The sequence below is a fragment of the Gymnoscopelus microlampas genome (genome assembly GCF_963454915.1).
Source record: "Gymnoscopelus microlampas genome assembly, chromosome: 2".
NCBI classification, from domain to species: Eukaryota; Metazoa; Chordata; class Actinopteri; order Myctophiformes; family Myctophidae; genus Gymnoscopelus; species Gymnoscopelus microlampas.
This window is the reverse complement of record NC_139939.1, coordinates 5445623-5454317: the sequence shown is the minus strand read 5'-3', so window position 1 is coordinate 5454317 and position 8695 is coordinate 5445623.

Sequence of the window (8695 nt, the reverse complement as noted above, 5' to 3'; positions counted from 1 at the left end):
CATCAAAATTGATGGATGGACTGATTGATCGATTGATCAAACAGAGATGAAGCAAGCAAATCCTTGGTACCTTGGATCCACACCAGTCACAGAAGCGAGCGTCGGAGTGGTTGATTCGTTTACATTTGGAACAGGCCACCATCTTGTTTTCTCCTGATGGAAGCGGGGGGGCGCTCTGGCCACTGAATACCTCCTGCAAACAAACAAACAAACAGACAGGCTTTTAATAACATGCCCAAAACAAGGACGTGGTTAATGTGGTTAATGACGCTTTCAGTCTCTGGATCATAATCTGAAGGAAGGGACCCGAATTCTCCTCCACGAGGCTTGACTTGGACCATACATGGGCAACTGGCGGCCCGGGGGCCACGTGCGGCCCCCACCTTCACTTAATGCGGCCCGCAGGTTAATATCAGAATACTGACATATTATTGATTTCAGCTTGTTACAATTCCAACGTGCAAACACGACCCGCTTTAATTACTTAATTACAGTCTATATTAGTAGCTTAACATAACATAAGTATAACTAAATGCATTTGAAATTAAATAAAACGTTTACTTTTCAGGATTTCAACAAAAAAAATAGTAACCAAAAAAAAAGAAGGAAAAAAAAGAAGAAATCAAGATCTCAGAGGCAAATATATTTACTCCACTACAATTATATGAAAACTTTAGTTACTAGTTACTAAATAGCAGATCTACAAGCTCAAAATGCGTCGCACTGCGACACATTTTGAGCTTGTAGATCGGCTATTTTTGCTACTTTTGTGTGACATTGAATGGCGCAGTACGGCATTAATTTACAAAAAAAAGTTAAAATACGGAGATAAGAGGTGTCTGCCCGACAGTATTATGCAATGTGGCCCTCTGGAGTGAGTGTGGAAATATAGTGGCCCTCTACATCATCAAAGTTGCATCACCCCTGACAGTCTGGAACGTTCTGGGCAGGGTGCCGTGACACAAGTCCAGGGGTGCCGCTGAATACTTAGTATTTAATATTTGGAATTCATCAATATCACTTCAGTTTAATCACTTAGACCCTCTATACCAGTGGTTCTCAAACTTTTTCATGTCAAGGACCCCCAAATTGACACTTTTTTTTAGCCTGCGGACCCCCATTTGAAAATATATGCCAGGGATCCCCAGAGAAGATTTTTACGGCTCTAGCGGTGATTTTCAACCATTTTAATATCAAGGACCCCCAGATTGAGATCCATTAGGCTGAGGACCCCCATTTTAATGATTTCTCTGGGACCACAATTTATATTGTAAAATCAATGTTAATGTGACTCTGAGAGTGAGAGATCTGCTATCTTTGGTGAATATTCCCCCAAGAATATGGAGGCTGGGGTTCAAGTGGTTAAAAGTCAAGTATAAAGTCATTTTCAATCTGTCCTAATGGAAACGGATATTCTCTCTATAAGTTTTCCTCCTGACATACTGTATCGTATAGGGGAAAGACTGACATATTTTAGGTACCATAATATGACATAGATGTAAGGTACTGTAAAGTAATGATATAATTCAGGGGTGCCTTGGATGAAAAAAAGCTACTTACAAGGGTGCCCTGAACCAAAACAGTTTGAGAACCACTGTTCTAATAGAGAGTATGCACATGAGTCACTTTTCCACCGGGACACGCCCCCCTAATCTAGACTGAGTGGCAAAACATTGAGCAGCATGGAGCGTTGGAGTTTGGAAGAGCTCGTTGGAAATCACTCAACGGTCGTGCGTACCACCCGTTTCTAAATGTCACATGATGCAGGAGGCAGCAGGACGTTGTGTTATTGAAAACGAGCGCTTCCAAACTGTGACACTTAGAAAAATAATCACCTGCACGGAATGTATTGACAGAAAGTACTAGCTCATAACATGTCTACGGTGGATTTTTATGAAACAAAAACTTTGATAGAAAGAGGATAATAGGCTCTATGCACAGCAGCCATTTTGGAGAAAAATTGGGCCTCTTCTTACTTCCTTCACAGGTGTTACCAATGATACTAATGAAGGCTCTGTTCCATTCTGGTCAAACAGAGTCAGGGTGTTGATATTGTGCATGTTGGCTCACTAGAAATACTAGTGGGTCTCAAAGTGTGGTCCAGGGACCCTCATTCTTCCTTGAGGGGGTGTAACTCTGAGAGTGTACAAATGGACCCTCCCGGGTCCATTTGGTTATGGGGTTTATGGGGTCCTTGAAATTAAAACGTTTGAGAACCACTGTGCTACACTAAATGGAACAGAGCCTTCATTAGTGTCATTGGTAACACCTGTGAAGGAAGCAAGGAAGGGGCCCAATTTCTGTCCAATATGGCTGCTGTGCATAGAGCCTATTCAAGCTTTCCGTACAGCTGCCATGTTAGTGAGTTTAACGTCGTTTAATACAATCAGATAGGACTTTTCTGTTTGGGTGTATGGGCTGTCAAGGCCAGAAAGTAGTTTTTTGCCACTCAGTAGGCGTTCCCGCATAACTTCCGGGTACGATGATGTCACGCGCATAGCCTCTATTTAGAAGACATAGCTCTTACCGTGGGTTACATGGCGGCTTTCCGACATGTCGCCTTTCCGACGTTAACGAACCCTATACCTAACCCTCACCCTAACCCTAACCGCACGCGGAAGCCACTAGTCGGAGTGGCGAGATGTCGGCATGGAAGACGGTTACCCTTACCGTGGAGGTCTGAGGCAGTCTGGTCTCACAGGTCACACAGTAGAAGATATGTCCCGGGTTCCCTGTCCCACACGACGGACACACCACCTTCCCCTAACACACCAGACCAGACAGGGACACAATACCAAACATAACTACGGTAATACATACAGGCTACAAACAATCATACCTTATCTTAACCAGTATCGTCACTGTCCAAAACTGTCCAAAACGGTTTATATTGAAACATATATATATGTTATATATATATAATAAAACAATGTACATGTTATTATTTAGTCACAAGCTCATAGGCCTTTAGACCAATTATTTGTTTACCAACATTGAGACTGGACGCACAGGTGATTGTTTCACGCAATCAATTCCCAACCTGTTGTTTCGTGGTGCGCTTGTTTCAGCACACCCCAACCCCCTCTTGTGTGTTGGCTAGTGAGGCGCGTCCTAGCGAGACCTTACAGAATGGGTTTCATTGCGCGCATACTGGTTGCACGCATACTGGTTCTTATCAGTGTGACGTCGTCTGTCAAGGGGTCTATTAATACTTTTCATTGGTTCAATGTTTATAAACCCCACACACAGAATTAACCACTTTTCAATCTGGTGTCATTATTTTGGTCATGTCATTATTAGGCAAAGATTTTCAAGAAAGTTTTCAAAGACAGCGAAAATAGCACATCGTCTACAATACCACAACTTGTACAGTAGATCTACTATTTTTTTGCTGCTTTTGCTAGACACTGTCATATGACAAAGTACAACATGGGGCATTCAATTACGGAGAAAAAAGGAAAAGAAGAAGAAACGCACGCACGCACGCCGCGCACACACACACACACACACACACACACACACACACACACACACACACACACACACACACACACACACACACACACACACACAGGCGAGTCTTATATCACCTGTAGTTTTAAGCAGGCTTGAGGTTGTAGCTGGGGGTCGATGGGAGCCTCACAGATCACACAGCTCACAGTGTTGACAGGAACCATGGTGTTACAGTGGACACACAGGGTCATCTGGAGGACAGTTCACATACAGTACGTTTCACAGTTAGTTCAGGGAATCGAACCGATTCCCAGTCGCTAAAATAGACGCTCTACAAGCCTCACAGCGCGTGGCACTGCGACACACTGTGAGCTTGTAGAGTGACTCAATTCACCGTGCGAATCCAGGGACCCTCAGGGTTCCTTGAGGGGGTTCCAAATGGACACTATGTTCAAAAAAAAGTTTGAGAACCACTGGTTTAAGAGGTCAAAAACTCCGGGGCATTAACCCATTAAACGGATATTTCACTTTAGAAATTAAAATAAATATTAGAAGGACAATATCAGCCACCAGAACCAAGGACGGGTATTTCCAATGAATCTATCATGGTTAAAATGGAGTTTGAAGTTACCGTGGGTTTGTATAGCAGGGGGGGCGTGTCTGATAAAATGAATATCAAATATCTGAATATTGAATCAAGCAACTTAAAAACTGTCCGGGGGGCTCACAAAAGCCTGAATAGACGATAAAATGACACAAAGCTTTTTTCAAAGTGAAATATCCCTTTAAGACCCATGAGGCAGATTCTACAAATGCTTTCTAAATCAGTGTTCAAAAATAGCAGATGTACAAGCTTGCAGCGCGGCACGAAGTGATGTGCTGTGAGCTTGTATATCTGTTATTTGTGAATAGCCAACACTAAAATCTAAAATGATGCAGATGGTTTCCTGGTTTTAACCCACTAAGACCTGGAACTGTGTCATTTTTAGATTTGAGCTAAAAAGCATTATTTTACACTTTGGGCTATTCAAAAATAGCTGATCTACAAGCTCATAGCGCGTCACCGAGTGCCACGCTACGAGCTTGTAGATCTATGCTATTTCTGGAAAAATAGTGAAAATGTGTGCAAATCTTTGAATATATATATTTTTAAAGTGAACATTTTTAACTCAAATCTTTGCTTCTGGGGGGTCCCTGGAACAAAATATTTGATGGGGGTCCGCGGCCAAATACATATAATTTTGGGGGTCCTTGACATGAAAAAGATTGAGCACCACTGATATAGAAACATATGTTTTTTAGAATACTGTTGAGATTTAGGAGACATTTAGGAGAGGTCTCAATGGGTTAATGGGTTAAGTCATTTCAACACGATAAACATGCTTATGCATCTGCACCGACATAGTAGAAGCGTACCTGTCCGCCCTCCGTGGGGGGTAAACTCCGTCCGGGTACAGGAGCCAATGGGAAGCCACAGTGCAGACAGAAGCGGGCGAATGGATCTGAGGGACGGTGGTTCAGACACTGACTGCATCTGCACCACAGAATGACAGGGTTGTTAAAGAGGTGGTGCCATGGTTTTGCACTTTTTCTGTTTTTCATGTGTCTATGAGGTTCATAGAACTTCATTAAGCCCCCTGGTGATGTTTTTATGGTGTTTTATGTCTTCTCTGACTATTTTGAGTTTCTTCCTGGAGGCTGAAACCTTGAGGGTCAAACGTGCCAATAGAATAACAGCACTTTAGTGACATAGTAAAAATATACCCTCCCCCTCATTATCATAACACAACAGGTGTGGGCATGAGGAGGAGGAGGGACTAGGATCGGTGGGTGGTGGCGGTGCTAAGGTGGTGGAGGAGGTGCTAAGGTGAGAACCAGGTATACTTAATGAACTGGAGGCGTGTCCACATAAAAACATAATTTTATCACTTTCTGTACACTTTTTCGAAAAAGATCTTCCTCCTGGTATAACCATAATACCTGATGATTATGTTTTGGGGGGGGGGGGTCACTGAAACTCACGGCACCCCGTCTTTAAATAAACCTTGAACCCTGAACATTCAGGCAGAGAGATGGTTCAGACTGAACCTGTACAAGATCTCATTAATTCCATCCTCCGTTAAAATATTAAAAAAGCAAAGAAGAGATACTGATTTTAGTAGAATAGTGCTTCGACTGTATATGATGGGGACTAAGATATTGTAATTTCACTGTTGTATTACTATTACTAATAATATGTCTGAGGAGCTGTACAAAAGTACATTTATGCACACAAGATGTAACAATAAACTTGAACCTTGAATGATGTTAATGTTATGTGTTGTTTTCATCTTGGTACCTGAGGAAGTCGGTGTCTCTGTGGATTCTGTTCCTCTGTGTGTTAGTCAGGTTCCTCAGAGGACTGTCCTGGGAACCCACCTTCTGACACACACACACACACACACACACACACACACACACACACACACACACACACACACACACACACACACACACACACACACACACACACACACACACACACACACACACACACACACAAAATAATAACGAAATAATTTTCGTTATTATTTTGTAATGTTTAGTATTTTCTAATAACTATAAAGCACGTTGAGCTACATTCTGTATGAAAGGTGATGTCAAATTCAGTTTGTTATACATGTATTTCATTGAAGTAATGTTGTGAGCGCACCAGTGTCTGAGAGCGATGAATGGAGCCAGCCTCCTCCACAGGGGTCCGAGCGCCAAGGCGACTGTTGAGGAAACGAGGGCCCCTCGGGGACCTGCTGGAAGGACCCCCCTGGACCTTTGGTACTGTGGTCAAAACAAACAATGATATGAATACAGAAATAAGCTAATTCTTTTTTTAATTCATTAATTTAGAGTGGCCAATTATGTGTATGCCTTTTTCTCTCCCCAATTAAACCAGTTCATTTCTCAACACACATTTCTGTGTTTCCACTGCTGGTGTATCCTACAGGCTCACCTGCCAGTGAGGAGTAGCCTGGTAAACCCTATTTCCGGAGGGAGGGTTTACCAGGCTAAGTGAGGAGCGCATGTACTACAACTACAGATTACAATCATTACCACCAGATCAAACATTTTACAACACTTTATTGGGATATTTCTAGCACTTTGTAAGTCCCACACATAACTTCTCACACACACACACACACACACACACACACACGCACGCACGCACGCACGCACGCACGCACGCACGCACGCACGCACACACACACACACACACACACACACACACACACACACACACACACACACACACACACACACACACACACACACACACACACACACACGCACACGCACCTTGAAGCCATGATGAGTCTCCACCAGAACCGATCTGTGAAGCCTCCTGTCAGGGAGAAGATAAAACACTCTCAGTCACTTGAATTCAAATACCACCTTAACATTTGTTTGACTCAAAACACTGGCGTTTTAATTTCAAAGACCACTTTGATAGGCATTAGGCCACTGACCCTCATCTGATATGATTTTTTTCTCTCTGGGACCCAAGGGATAAGGGTCCATTTGGTTTCTCCTAACTATCAATCATTTAGCAGGGGACCTCCTGGAACTCCCTCAAGGATCCATTGGGGTCCCCTAGACCTTTTTCACATGTACACCACTTTGTCCACTCCATTTTTAATGGCAATGCTGCGTTCACACTGAAAGATACAAAGATACACAGCATATTTGTAGCTTTGTATCTGAAGTTGAAACCAGCTCAACTTGTTTGTAGCTTTGAAGCTGTTGTAGCTTTTGTAGCAGCTACTGTACAGATGTCGGATGTATCCTTCATGTCACTGGCTTCCATCGAAAAAGAATGGCAGCCTGTGTCTTTGTAGCTTCCAGGGTGAACGCAGCAAAGGGTGTGTGGGTGGTGCAGAAGTAAAGCATAATAATGATTATAATTTAGACAGCATTATAATGTAGTGTAGTGTAAATGTACCTGTCTGGACTGCTCCTGTTCACTGAGTTTCATGAAGTTCTCGTCGTCCTTCCTGGATTTAGACTCCTCTAAGACCTCCAACTTCACCATGAAGACCTTTGTTACCGTCGCACTCTGTCTGCCATCACTGTTCATAGATAGATAGATAGATAGATTGATAGATTGATTTCAAATGTATGTCACATTTATGTTTCATTGTATATTAACATTTTGTCTGTCAGCCCGGTAATTTTCTCTGTCCTTCCTTGCCATGTTGGACTAGTAAAGTATGTTTTAACTTAAACTTGAACAGAGTGCCTCGATCTATTTTAAGTTCACCGCCCGATTTTTCACTTTTAAGTTTAACAAAGGAAAGGAACTTAAAAGACACATTCTCTGTGCGGCTCTGTCCAGTTCTCTATAGGACACATACTCTACTTTTAGGTGAAAACGTTTCCACCTAAAAGGTGAAAGGGTGATCAACTAAAATGGTAGCATGTAGTCACCTTAAAGGAGTATTTCCGGTAGGAGACACAAAGAGTCTACTTTGTGTCTCCTACCGGATACACAAGCATCTTTCCGCCGGTAATCGAATTATTGGCTTAGGAATGCAACAAAACCCCCCAAAAATCCATGAATTCAAGGCTTCATGGGCTGTGCAATTGATAGAAAATAAGACATTTGTTTGATGAACTACTCCTTTAAATGGATAAGCAGTAAAAGTAACCTCCCACCTGGTGACGGCCACAGCCCTGACAGACACCTTGCCGTGGGGTAGATGGATGGGTGCGGTGTATGTCAGGGTGCTGTTGTTACCCCGACATCCTGCGTTCTGCAGAGGCTCAGGCTTACTGCCGTCCACTGTGTACAAGATACTCACGTCCGCTGTGTCTGCATTGACAAAAACACCACATCACACATCAATGTCATCACTGGATGTTGGGTAGTAACCTTGTACAAAATGTAAAGGTAGGGTAAGTGATCTTTTTTGGTTAACCCATTTAGACCTGTTTCAAAACAAAAAGTTTTGTATTAAAAGGTTAAAGCATTATATTCTGATAGTAATCATTGCTATAGAGTGTTTGTTCAGTAACAGGAGTCTCCCCGTCTCTCCAGGTTTTTAATAAACAGAAAATACATTTTCAGGTAGGTGAGAAGATTTCAACCAATCAGGAGAGAGTAACCATTTATCAGCTTTATTTTTATAGTGTTCCAGTTCCAATGCTGTCTGTTCATTTCTTTGTGTCATCACTTCTAATTTCACTTGTTTAATCTGTATCGTGAGTTCTC